General features: G+C 34.7%; 1 protein-coding gene across 2 annotated transcripts in view; it reads left to right on the forward strand.

Annotated features, from left to right (window-relative positions):
- The first annotated feature begins 231 nt into the window (after positions 1–231).
- LOC128989741 (uncharacterized) overlaps positions 232–12102 on the forward strand; it is a 36900-nt gene continuing 25029 nt past the window's right edge. The window contains exon 1 of one of the 2 annotated variants that reach the window (XM_054411772.1): positions 232–289. The gene's annotated coding sequence lies outside the window, so the exon portion shown is untranslated. Of the gene's footprint in view, positions 290–818; positions 861–12102 lie in introns of those variants that run through there. The other variant, XM_054411771.1, reaches the window with a different exon arrangement.

Raw genomic sequence — 12102 nt, forward strand, 5'->3', positions numbered from 1 at the left:
AACAATAGGATTTTAGCACCTCATGGACATATATCACGGGGTATTCCAGTTTCAAAATATTTTGGGGGAAGTTCCGGGGGAAGCGGATACAAAGCCCGCCAGTTGCATCACTATTACGCCACAATGGGTTGACGTCAGATGGACGAGGGGTGGGGGGCGGGGGTCTCTACCAAGCCCCGACTTTCTTTACCAATTTATAACGAGGTACCTGGAGCGGCGCGCCAGTCTGCTCTGTAGTGTTGTGGTGCTTAGGTGTAGTGCCCACTTGGATTACTTTCACTCCTAAACGGTAAGTAAGCAAATATTTGATATCAAAATATTAAATTAATACTATTTATCGATAATTATTATCAATAGGTAGGAGTTTTTTTGGGAGGTAGAGCTTTACTTTCACTCTTGTTCGTTAAGTTATTTTTTTTTGCAAAAAAATGTATGCATCTAATAGGTCGATAGTTGATCATTATGGTTTTGTCACCATATTTTCATTTATGAATTTCATACGTCTATATACTGTGTTTACTATTTTAAAATTGACCTTTTGAAAACACAAATCAAAATTTACCATCATCAAAATAATTTAAGAACATTTTTTTTGCATTTGGAAATATTTTTTTTTAATTTTTCTTATCTAAGCGTTCAAGTACTGTACAAGGACGGCCAATACCACTAGGTGCCCGTGGGTCCGTCAAGGACGCTCACCCCCGAGGAAAGTGAAACGTCCCGTAGGAGGTGGGGGAATGTGGGGCAGTGTATCCGGGACACGGGAGGGGGGGAGTGACCCGGCGTGTGGTGAAAGCCCCAACAGGATAGTGTAGTGTAGTGATGTGCCGGTGAGAGGAGCGAGCCTCAGGCCAGCCCAGGTAAATACAGCAACATGACTTTTAATATTTAAAAAAATTGACAAAAAACTTGTAAAAAATATGTATTTTAAAAATATTTGAAAAGATTTTTGAAATACTTAGAAAAAATGTATCTGGTTGGATACAGCGTTTTATGTAGGCTATTCAAAGAAATATCCCGCAAAGTTTTATAAATTCGAGTTTATTAAAAAAAATATTTTTATACATTAACAATCAATAAATGTAATTAAAGCGGTTAGTTTATGACAATTTCTAGCTAATTCTATCCAAATTAAAATAGACCGTAAAAAAACTTAAATTAAAAACACTATTTTTAAAACACTAAAATTTAAATCATAATAAAAAAAACATTTTGGGAAACCACTAGCTGTCGGTAATTATTTAATGGAATTTTTCATCCAATGTAGTCTTATTTATCTAATTTCCTTTGCATTAAATTCCTGTGAAATAATTAACAAGCACAAATTAAAGATTCGGTGAATATTTTTACAGTAAATATTGTTTAAGATTATTGATAGTGCAGTTTTATAAGGCGATACAACGAAACAAATACAACTCACTCTACCAAAATAAAAGCTAGTTTACTTTAATAGTAAAATTTGCTCATCAAATTAACGTAACGTAGATTCTCGTGTCTGCTGCATTATTTATTGTTTCATTAATTGGTAAACTGTTTATTCCATGTAAAAAAATAATAAACGTTGAACATATACACTGTTTGAAATTATGTCCTTAGGCTCCATTAACGCGGCAGATTAAAATACTATGCTTAAGCGTACAACTACAATCTTGATAATGGTTAGTGAGAGGTGAGAGGCCTTAATTGCGTTAACAGCGATAGATTGTGATTACATTCAACACTTCTAACATTATAGCCATTGTTCTAGCCCAAGTGATCTTTAGCCTAATAACAATCCTTAGATAATGAGCTAACTTAGCTATTCTTCAGTTCTAATTTCCTAATTTCTGTTACTGTACAACTGAATTAGTTATGTAACTCTTTAGAAACCCTAATAGTTCGTAGTTTGATTTTAATACTATTCACCCCACAAATTTATAACTATTTAAAAACTTATTGTGTCTTTCAAGCACAGAACATCCTTTGCAATATATAGGCTTGCATCTTGATATCCATCGGTAACATTTAGACACTAATTAGTAAAAAAAAATATGTCAAATGAAATAATAAGACTAGTCAATGTTTTTTCTTCACTTACATCAGGGAAAAACTTGCAAAAATCATTAGTTCCTATTTTTCCTAGAGAGATATTTTGGATTACAGTTACAAAACAAGACATTCACACGATTGTAACTCAATGACTTTGCTGAAGAATTAAACACAATTTCGCCAAATAACTCGTAAACCGTTATCAAGTAAACTTGCCGGTAGACGTGCAGATCTTTGCCAACGCCAGGTAACCCGCCTGATGTACGCTGGCAGCGGGTAATCAAATAGTCCACGTGCTGAAGCTGATTATACCTTCCCTGAGTGACGGGGTGACGGGGGTAACCGCACTTGACCTGGGAACGCACCTGATGAGATGGAAGTGAGCTTGTATGAGAGAGGGTAGAAGGAGTTGTACAAACGGGTTTGCGTTGTTTCTGGAACAACCATCTCATCGTAGGATGCTAGGTTCTAGCCAAAATAGTTTTTCACATTACTTCAGGTTAGGTCTAGAAGGTCGTAGCATTATCACATGAATGAATTCCATTAGGGGCTGGCAGGATTTGAACCCAGGATCTTAGGACCGAAGTCCCGAGTTCTACAACTAGACCGGCTCCCTTGAACACAATTAACGTCAATGTCAACGTGTGTATGTGTATCGGAAAATGACTACGATTAGGTTTGTGTTCATTCAGAATCATTGATTAGGAAATGTGTTACGTAACTCATTAGGGTTGTTTAGTTATAATTATGTAAAGTTGAATTAATGTTGAAGATTTTGAAATGAGCTGGAAGTAAAGTTAAAGACATTGCCATTGAGATAGGTTCGTTGTTTATTTCATACGAATCTTTTTATAAACATCTGACACTTGGTAAAGTGTTAATCGTAGTTCTTTATGGCTCTCAATGCATGCACCTCAGGGGTTGCATGTAGTTCACCTACACACTCTCTCTTCTTACTTTTCGTTAATTTCAATTGAAGGCTTCGACGTCAAGATATTATCTCACTCGTCTAACAAGATGAATTTGACAGTGCTCACGATTTGGATTTAAGGTTAAACACATCATATTGGGTTCATTGTAGTTATTCAGAGAATACTTTATAAGTATCTGACGCCACTTCGGAGGTCTTTCATAGCTACCAATGCGTGATAACTGAAGAGGATTTGGAGAACGTGTTGTCTTGAAGTGCCTCTCTATCTATATTTCTCTCTGCTTTCTTCACATTGTGTGTATGGATTTTGACAGCAAGAAACTCTTGAGTGTGTAGTCGATTGCGAGTTAATATTTCTTGAAGTGGTCTATGATAAGACTCGTGTAATTAAGGCTTTAGTGAAGCTAGCTAGCTGTTATGGCAATATACGTTCTCTCCTAGAATAACTTATAATTTTTCATTTGTTACGTTTTAGTTAATATAAAAGTGTGTTGCCAAATCAAGGGTTACGAAGTGAATTCACGAGGCAAAAGATTACTTCGTGGATTTGTTTACATATTTTTGTAACAATGCGTAATCGCAATTACAATATTAAGTTGCAAATAAGCATTTTTGGGTAACCAGACATTTTTCAAAACTGTTAGCAAAACTTTGTTACAAAGGGTATAATTTATAAGCATACAGTATAATCGTGAATAACAGCTCGTTTTGGATTCAAACACGTACCATTAGTGCTATTGCGTTTACAATCATTTAAATATTGAATTTAATTACTACTTAATAAACGATGAATATTAAATTGGAATTCTAAAACAGTTTGCTCTTTTTTCCGATAACTATGCATCGTCAGCACGACAGTGTTAGCCCGCTAAGTGATAGCGGACTGGAGTCAACGACCGAACCTTCTTATCAGTCAGTGCTCTTATCAGTGAAGTAACGACGAGAGAGTGCCGAATTGCGTTTTGATAAGAGCTTGACAAAGATGACACGTCATAGGTTAGGTCAGGGATTCCCGCTTATCAGTGCGGGCAAAACGGAGAAAGTTCTAGTGATAACTTTAGATAAGTGTAAAAAGTGCAAGTGTTTGTTTAACGATCGCAGTAAAAGCGATAACATTAAATTCTGTGCTTTACATATATCTTTCGTTATGTTTTAAATATTTTATCTTTAGTTTTTTTCTCTCTACTTTATAAATATTATGTGTTTATAATGTTAAAGTGCTTAAAGCATCTTAGTACAGGGCTCAATAATCCAAATATTTATTTTGATTTATTTTCTCTTGCTTCTAGTAATAAATTGTATTATAATTTTAGTAGTTAAACATCATGAGTGGGTTTACGTTAGTTCCCTTTTTAACGGAGGTTTACCCGTTCAAAGAGTAGTATTCAACATATTATTTGACAATTAATTGAGAATTTCTTCCGTTAACTACCACTACATTAGTATGTAACAACACACAATCTAAAGTTTTCATTATACATCGGTTCTAACTAACCTAACCTAACTTAAAATAATCTAACCCTGAACAAGATTTGTAGATACAGTAATAATATAACATCCCGACTTGAAAAATAGTGAATTGGCGGGAAAAGTCCATGACTTCATATTTTCATGCTTGTGTTATTATTTTTTCCATGCAGTTAGTGCTTCTAAATGGGTAATTAATAAAACATAACACGATATAATATTCATTATACTATTAGTATATTATACTGTAGTATAATATTCATTATATGATTTGTGTATACAGTATATACAATTTACTTATATTTTACCAATTATTGCTTGGATATTTCTAATTATGCCAAAATGCTTTCTATCATTTATTTATCTATATTTGAATTTATCCGTTATTCATCCTAAATGTCATTCATTATTATTGAATTTGTTCAATCAACTGTCCGTGGTGTTAATTGCAATTGTTGTAGTACACATAGGAAATTAGGTCATACTTGTCGTAGTGAGTAATCTGATGTACATATATCAGATTACATGCGGGTGTGCCATAGTCAATTTACATTGTTAAACGAACTTTTGGATTTTAATTTTGAAACATTGGTGAAATATATCGAAATAAGACTGAAAGGACTCTTTATACATTTGGTGATTATCTAATGTATTTAGTTATAATTATTAGTGGGAAAATTTTCTGCATTTTGGCTAGTTACTATTAATTAGTCGTACATTCATTTGCTATTTAAAAACAATGAATGTATTTATTTTTGGTAAATCGGGTAACATATAGTATCATGTGGAATATACAAATAAAAAAGTTTTCTAAAAATCATGTCTATGATAATATGGTAATGTATAAAAACTGATCTCCAATTTCAATTATGCTTTGGTTTTTAGGCACGAAGTTAAATATAATATGTTAACATTATTACATGTTACTAAACACATTCAGTAGCTATAACTATAAATAAATATTTCTTATGACACAAAATACATCTAAAGGAAATGTATTATATAAGTGGTGCGTGACCATAAAATTACAATTTACACACCAACGTTCTTTCGTAGTTGAGACGAAATCTTAAAACCATGTACAACACAAAACCTCTACCAATAAAGCTGTATTGCCTTACAACAATCTATCTTACAAAAATAAAAATTTTAATTTGAAATTTAATTTTTTTTAAAGTCATTAGAGGATAGTACGAGCTTTAATACTTGAAATGTGATCGAAACAGATGTACGAGTATAGTTCATTGATAGACTGGCTGTAGGGACGATGAATGTAAATGTATACGCTTTCTCTGAGGAAAGTGGCACATGTGTGCTCGACACACATCAGGACTTGTAGAGACACTATAGACAGCCGTGACCGTCTCTAGTCTTTAGTCTGTAGTCTCTCGTGTCTCTCTGTAGAGCAGATCGGAACCCTCAATATACTCAGTACTGAAAACCACCTATACCATCTTTATTACTTTATGCTGGAGACTACCTGAGTCCTAGAACTAATCCAGCCGTGAATTGTCATAACCAAGTCTATTTTGCTAGTTTCTAACTGGCTGGGTAGCTAATGTGTTTAAGTACTCGCCTAGCAATCAAAAGGTTCGCCGGATCGATAATCTTCTTCTTCGTGACGTTCCAATCCAGTGAGCTGAAACCCTACTGGACTGAGGCTGTTTGAGGACGACGTCCTCTTCGAGAAAAGTCAATAGCTTATTGATGGTTCGAAAATAGATCCAGCTGTCCCTGATCATCGGACATTAAACGATCCTGATTATAGAAACAGCTGATCTCGGTACAGCCATACAGATCATCTCACTCCATTCTACACTCATCCTACTCGTATTTGGGTTAAATAGTTAAATACGCACCTTGCTGGCGTTCCCATCTCAATTAATAATTTATAATGACAATATCTAGTCTCTTGGTTGAACTCTGTGTACATGCGTTCATCATGATTTTGATTTCTAGAGTCGACCTTGCCCATGTCCGACAGACTCCATTCTGTCTGTAACTCATGGAAGGTGTCGAACCTGGTATTTAAGTACTGTAAAATGGTGCGTACATGCAATGTATGGGTTCTAGCGAGTATGTTTTATCTATGGTTCTAGTGTATGGTCTCCTTAGTTATGCTTCCATCCACATTTGGTATTTTAGAGACGACCGTGTTGCAGTATCTATCCCTGTCAGCCTGATTCTGTATAAGTCAATCTGTATAGGTTATGGTACCTAATCAGTGAAATTGTTCGTACACATACGGACTATAAAAATTCCATTGATAGCTATAACAGGTTTTTATTATCCCTTCTTCATTTTTGTCTCTTAGTGAAATGCTCTTGATGATTTGTAAATTCGTCAATCACAATTAACCTTTAAATACAGCCGTGACCACATAATCTGTGACCGTCTGTATCTCTGGCGATAGTGTTTGGTACCCTTCTAAAATGCTATGAAAATTATTAAAAAAATAATAATTACTTCTGGAGTAAAAAACCTGACCGTTTCTGTCAGTACTGTATCTATCTTTTTCTGTACTATGTACAGTTTCTAGTCTTTGGTTTCTTGGTGACATTGTGCATATTCTCACTAAACGTAACAAAACATGATTGGTAAGATAACTAGACAATAAAAGACAGTCGAACCGTATGTATCAAGTCTTTATCTCTGATTCTGTGAAATGCTGTGTAAATGTTACATAAAATCTACTGTATGACTTCTAGAGAAAACAGGTGACCGGTGCTGTTGGTGTCTATTATCTGTTCTTAGCCGCTAGTATAAAACTGAGAAATGTATTAATGTCGGCTATGTAACACAAAATGTCAACCGTCTCTTCTCACTATTTGTTGTCCTAATTTTAAACGAAGGGGGTTGTCCCATCAAACTGGAGTTACATAAGGCATTAGGTAAAAGTGAAGGTTAGTATTCCTATTATAAATATTTATCCAACACTTACCTATCTGACCTATTACCATTGACGTTATCTATTACTTATCTTATTTGCACATTTGAAAATAAATAATTATCAATTCCCTGTGTTTTTTAAGACATTCGTACATTTCTCGTTGTTTATTGAGATCATTCCAAACCTTGGTCTTATTTCTGCCTTATGTTGTATAGCGTGTTACATTGATGATAGTTCAATGAATTGCATATGATTTTTTTTTAGTTACACATTTTTATTCAAGTGATTGCACAACAATAGACTATTAATAAAGAACAATTGAAATAAATGACGTCCAGATGATGTAAGGCAACATTAATATTTGTGTTTGGAAACGATTTTTTCATGTTTGTAACTGATAATTATTGTAGTTCTGCAGTTTTAATGTATGAAATGTTTCATATCTAGTTTATATAAACTAGATATGAAACATTTCATACCTACATTAATCAAGTCAAACATATGTTTGACAATTCAAAATTATGAAAACAAAATTTCTAAAAATGTCTTGAACTCAACATTTTGACGATATAAAACACTATCAAACACGCCTTTTACACATAAGATACAGTTCAATAACAAATTTCTTTCTTAATTTTTTTTCGTAATAGGCTTCGATTTTGTAAACTGGGGTTAAGAGAAGATGTTTGTAATCGGTGTTCATCTGCATGAGTTTAATGAGTTTTTAAATACAAGTTTTGCTGGTAAGTACAATGATATTTAAAAATGTCTGATATAAACATCACTTAAATAATTCTATTTCGTAACGCAAAAACAACGAGTTTGGAAATCAAAAATCAAAGTTCATATCCGTACAGTTTTTACCTTAAACAAAATAAATCTTACGTTCTGAACCACCACTTGCGTAGTTACATAAGTGTACGCTGCATTAAATATAGTATCGATACTGTACAATGAAATTAATTTATTCAAAGTAGGCAAAATTTACACTTTTACCTCGTTATTGTAAAGTCATAGATGGTATGAGCAAGTATCTTAGGTAAAGGAACATGCGTATTCAATAGTTTCTGTAATTTTTAAGTAGACAAAACTACTAAAGCCTATTGAAATTCCAAATACCAAAACAAGCTTTTTTTCTAGCTTTTGCCGTTTTTGAGGAAAAGTTATTTTACAAAATTAACAACAAAAACTTGAATCTTGTTGGGTAAAGTAAAAATTCTGAAACCAATAAAATTATTCATTATATTATATGTACAGTATCATTATTGTGTTAAAGTTAGATGAAGTTCTGACGTTTAGTTTATATTGTGAATTTTCAAAGTCATAAGATGGTTTTTGATACTCTAAAAGAGGTTTTTTTACCTTCTGACTGTCATAAAAGAATTTCGAAAAGAGCTACATTTTTTACAGGTTTATACGTAAAATATAAAACAACGGAAATTCAGATATACTGTACTCCGTATTTTTCTAAGAAGTTTTGTTACTTTTCTGTAGAGCTCCAAACTCGTAAGTGTCTTCCCCGACAGTAGTTGATTCGGTATGAAATTTCTGGACTAGTTTTACAAGGACTAATTGGCTGGGTGGCTGAGTGAGTAGTCAAAGTGTTCGCCTGAAAATCAAAAGACCACTGGTTCGATCCTGAGAAAAGTCAGTAACTTTATCACTTTTCGAAAATGAACATAGCTGCCCCTGATCATTGATCTTTAAATAAGGGATCCTAGCTAAAACAAAAGTTAATTTAAGTTGGTAAAAAGCTACAAAAACACCTTAGTCTATTCTAGACGCATACTTTAGTCATATTCGCGATAAAATACAACACACAGTCTGGCCCCATGTCAAACGATAATAAAAGTAATTAAATTGTTCGATGGGAACAAATATCATAGGAAAGGTTTAAAAACGAGTTTATCTAGTCCTTAAAGAGAAACTGTTCCTAACCTGTTACACGAAAGTGCCAAACATTATTTACTTTCATCTTATAATTTTACTGTTGCCATAGCTTAGACGTAATGCACTTGGTAAGAATAATATGCGTGTGGGATGGATGATAATTTTTTTGTAGTTTCATTACTGAAATCAAGAGCAAATAATATTTTAACGCTAATAATACGTTTCCAACCAAATAAACACATATTAAGACCTCGACATCACAAATTGGGACACCCAGCGTGTGGTTCATTACAAAGTATAAAACGCAACTTTGCATGTTCCATCCTGTTAACATTCCCGACTCATCTTCATCTTATTGGCAATCAGCCAATCAACAATGCTAATCGATTCTTCGCATGATTGGCTTTCTCCGTGCAACCTTGGGCCATCAACTCGTGTCCCAGCTGTCCCAGTGAGTCGAGAGTGTTTCACGCGAGTCGGATTACAGTGAAAACTTATGCTTAACAATATGGAACATGTTGACTATTACTAATTATTGTTTTGGTTCTTCAATTCTAATAAAATATATAACTCTCTATTTAGAGGTACGTACGTGCTGGAATTGCCAGTTCATGTTTCGAGTCTTATTTGAAAAATTTACATTAAAGGGATGTTGCCTGAATGGTTAGCGTGTGGGAATTCTGGCCTGAAGGCCCATGTTCGAATCTTCTCAATCTCCAACTAAAATTAGATAATTATAAAGTAATCTTAATGCAAATAATTAAATAAATAATTAGTCTTAATATGTTTACTAGGGAAAAATTAAAAATTAATAATTACGTGTCGGAATTAAATTCGGCTACATGTGATCGCTGTTTGTTATTTTACTCTCCGTATAATGAAGGATTTTCATACATTCATCCTGAATGAACCGTAAAGAAATTTTAGATTTTTTAGCATTAGGCCTAACTACTTACGTAGGTCCAATAATTAAGAATTTCATTCAAATGTATCAAGACTTGTAACTTCCAATTTCAAAACTGTGAATAGTAACTCTGTCTGTTCTTAAAACATTATTTTTAAGATCGAGTTTAACTGAACACGTCTTTAAAACCTTAAAACAAAATAGCATAGTGAATCCCGTCGTTTCAAAATGCTACCGTCTTCTTTTAGATCCGGGCCTATGAATGACCGTCGAAGACTTTATATCAGTCTCCTCAGATAAAGTATTTTAGGAAGAAACTTTATTAGTCACTGCAGGGCCAGGGCTGTAGGAAGACTTTATTTCAGCCGCTGCAGAGCCAGGAACCAAGGAAGACTTTATGTCAGTGGCTGCAAGGCCAGTACTCCAGGAGGACTTTATACTCTGTACCAGTTTTTGCATGGCCAGAAATTGAGGAAGTCTTTTTATAGGTTTCTGCAAGGCCAGGAACCAAGGAAGACTTTATGTCAGTGGCCAGTACTCCAGGAGGTTTTTATCCCAGTTTCTGCATAGCCAGAAATTAAGGAGGTTATATATGGTAATAGAACAGAAATTGAGGTGGTTATGTATATACTCATACAATAACAGTTGCCAAAAATTGAGGAAGTCTTTTTATAGGTTTCTGCAAGGCCAGGAACCAAGGAAGACTTTATGTCAGTGGCCAGTACTCCAGGAGGTCTTTATCCCAGTTTCTGCATGGCCAGGAACCAAGGAAGACTTTACGTCAGAGGCTGCAAGGCCAGTACTCCAGTAGGACTTTATACCAGTTTCTGCATGGCCAGAAATTGAGAAAGTCTTTATATAAGTTTCTGCAAGGCCAGGACTTGAGGAAGACTTTGCATCGGCCGTTGAAGGACCATGACTCGAGGCAGATTGTATATCAGTCGCTGAAGAGCGAGGACTGAAAGAATACTTTCAGCCACTTTTTGCACGGTCAGCTCTCAAGGCAAACTTTATATCAGTTTCTGTAGGGCCAGGACTCGAGGAAGACGTTGTATCAGTCGCCACAGGATCGCAGGTTGTTAACTAAAAGCGAATGTTGACGTTCAGGAGCGGTTGCCGGATACACCGGCAGAACGGGGTTAATGAAAGACCCGACCCACAGCCGGCGGCCGGCCGCTTCAAACTTTGTAGAAAGTAACTCCGTCAATTTACATGTTGATGAATTATTGGAAAGTGGATCCATAAACAGAGCCTGTAAAATATTTATAACCTTGTGACGATGTGTGGGTGAAGGTGTCGGGTCGGTACTTTGCAGGACGGTAGTAGAGAAGGACAAACATTGAACGAAATAACAACGAGTAAAATGCTGCAAGTACATAATGATCCATAACATGGTGTTGACAACTGATTTTAGGCATCTCGTTAGGTGAACAAAAAATGTTTGAGGCCAGAGCTCTTAAGCTATACAATTTAGTGATATAGGTATATGAAATGCAGGTCAATTTTACTGTGGCAAGCTCTGTGTGGTAATGCATGTTCAATTTGACAAGATCAGATACATACGTACTAGATTCGTACAATACAATTCGTTACAAATAGACTTTTAAAAAGTCCCACCCTCTAGGGATTTCAGAGACTTAGTGTAATTTTGGCGTTTTCTACCGATTGAAGAAGGTAATGGGAATGACTACACTTTTGTTAAAAGCAATATCTAGTTTTGTAGAGACCTCAACTGATAGGTCCTTTCTAATTGCCAATGAACGCACAATCTCTCACGTACTCTCACAATTGGGCTTCTCCTATGCCGTTATTGGCGACCTTTACATTTTAATCAACCGTGTTATTACTTCGATTAAACTTTAAATGAAGCCAATGAATATTCTTTGTCAAAAATCTTCACATAGAAACCCAGTTAAAAGATAGAGGTTAGTGGTAATTTATGTAAATAGTTTTACAAATGGCTCGGAAAATAAGTTTTAACATGTTTAGAGA

Source organism: Macrosteles quadrilineatus, unplaced genomic scaffold (assembly GCF_028750875.1).
Source record: "Macrosteles quadrilineatus isolate MER2022 unplaced genomic scaffold, UCM_ALF_1.0 Scaffold_3__2_contigs__length_128488019, whole genome shotgun sequence".
NCBI lineage: Eukaryota > Metazoa > Arthropoda > Insecta > Hemiptera > Cicadellidae > Macrosteles > Macrosteles quadrilineatus.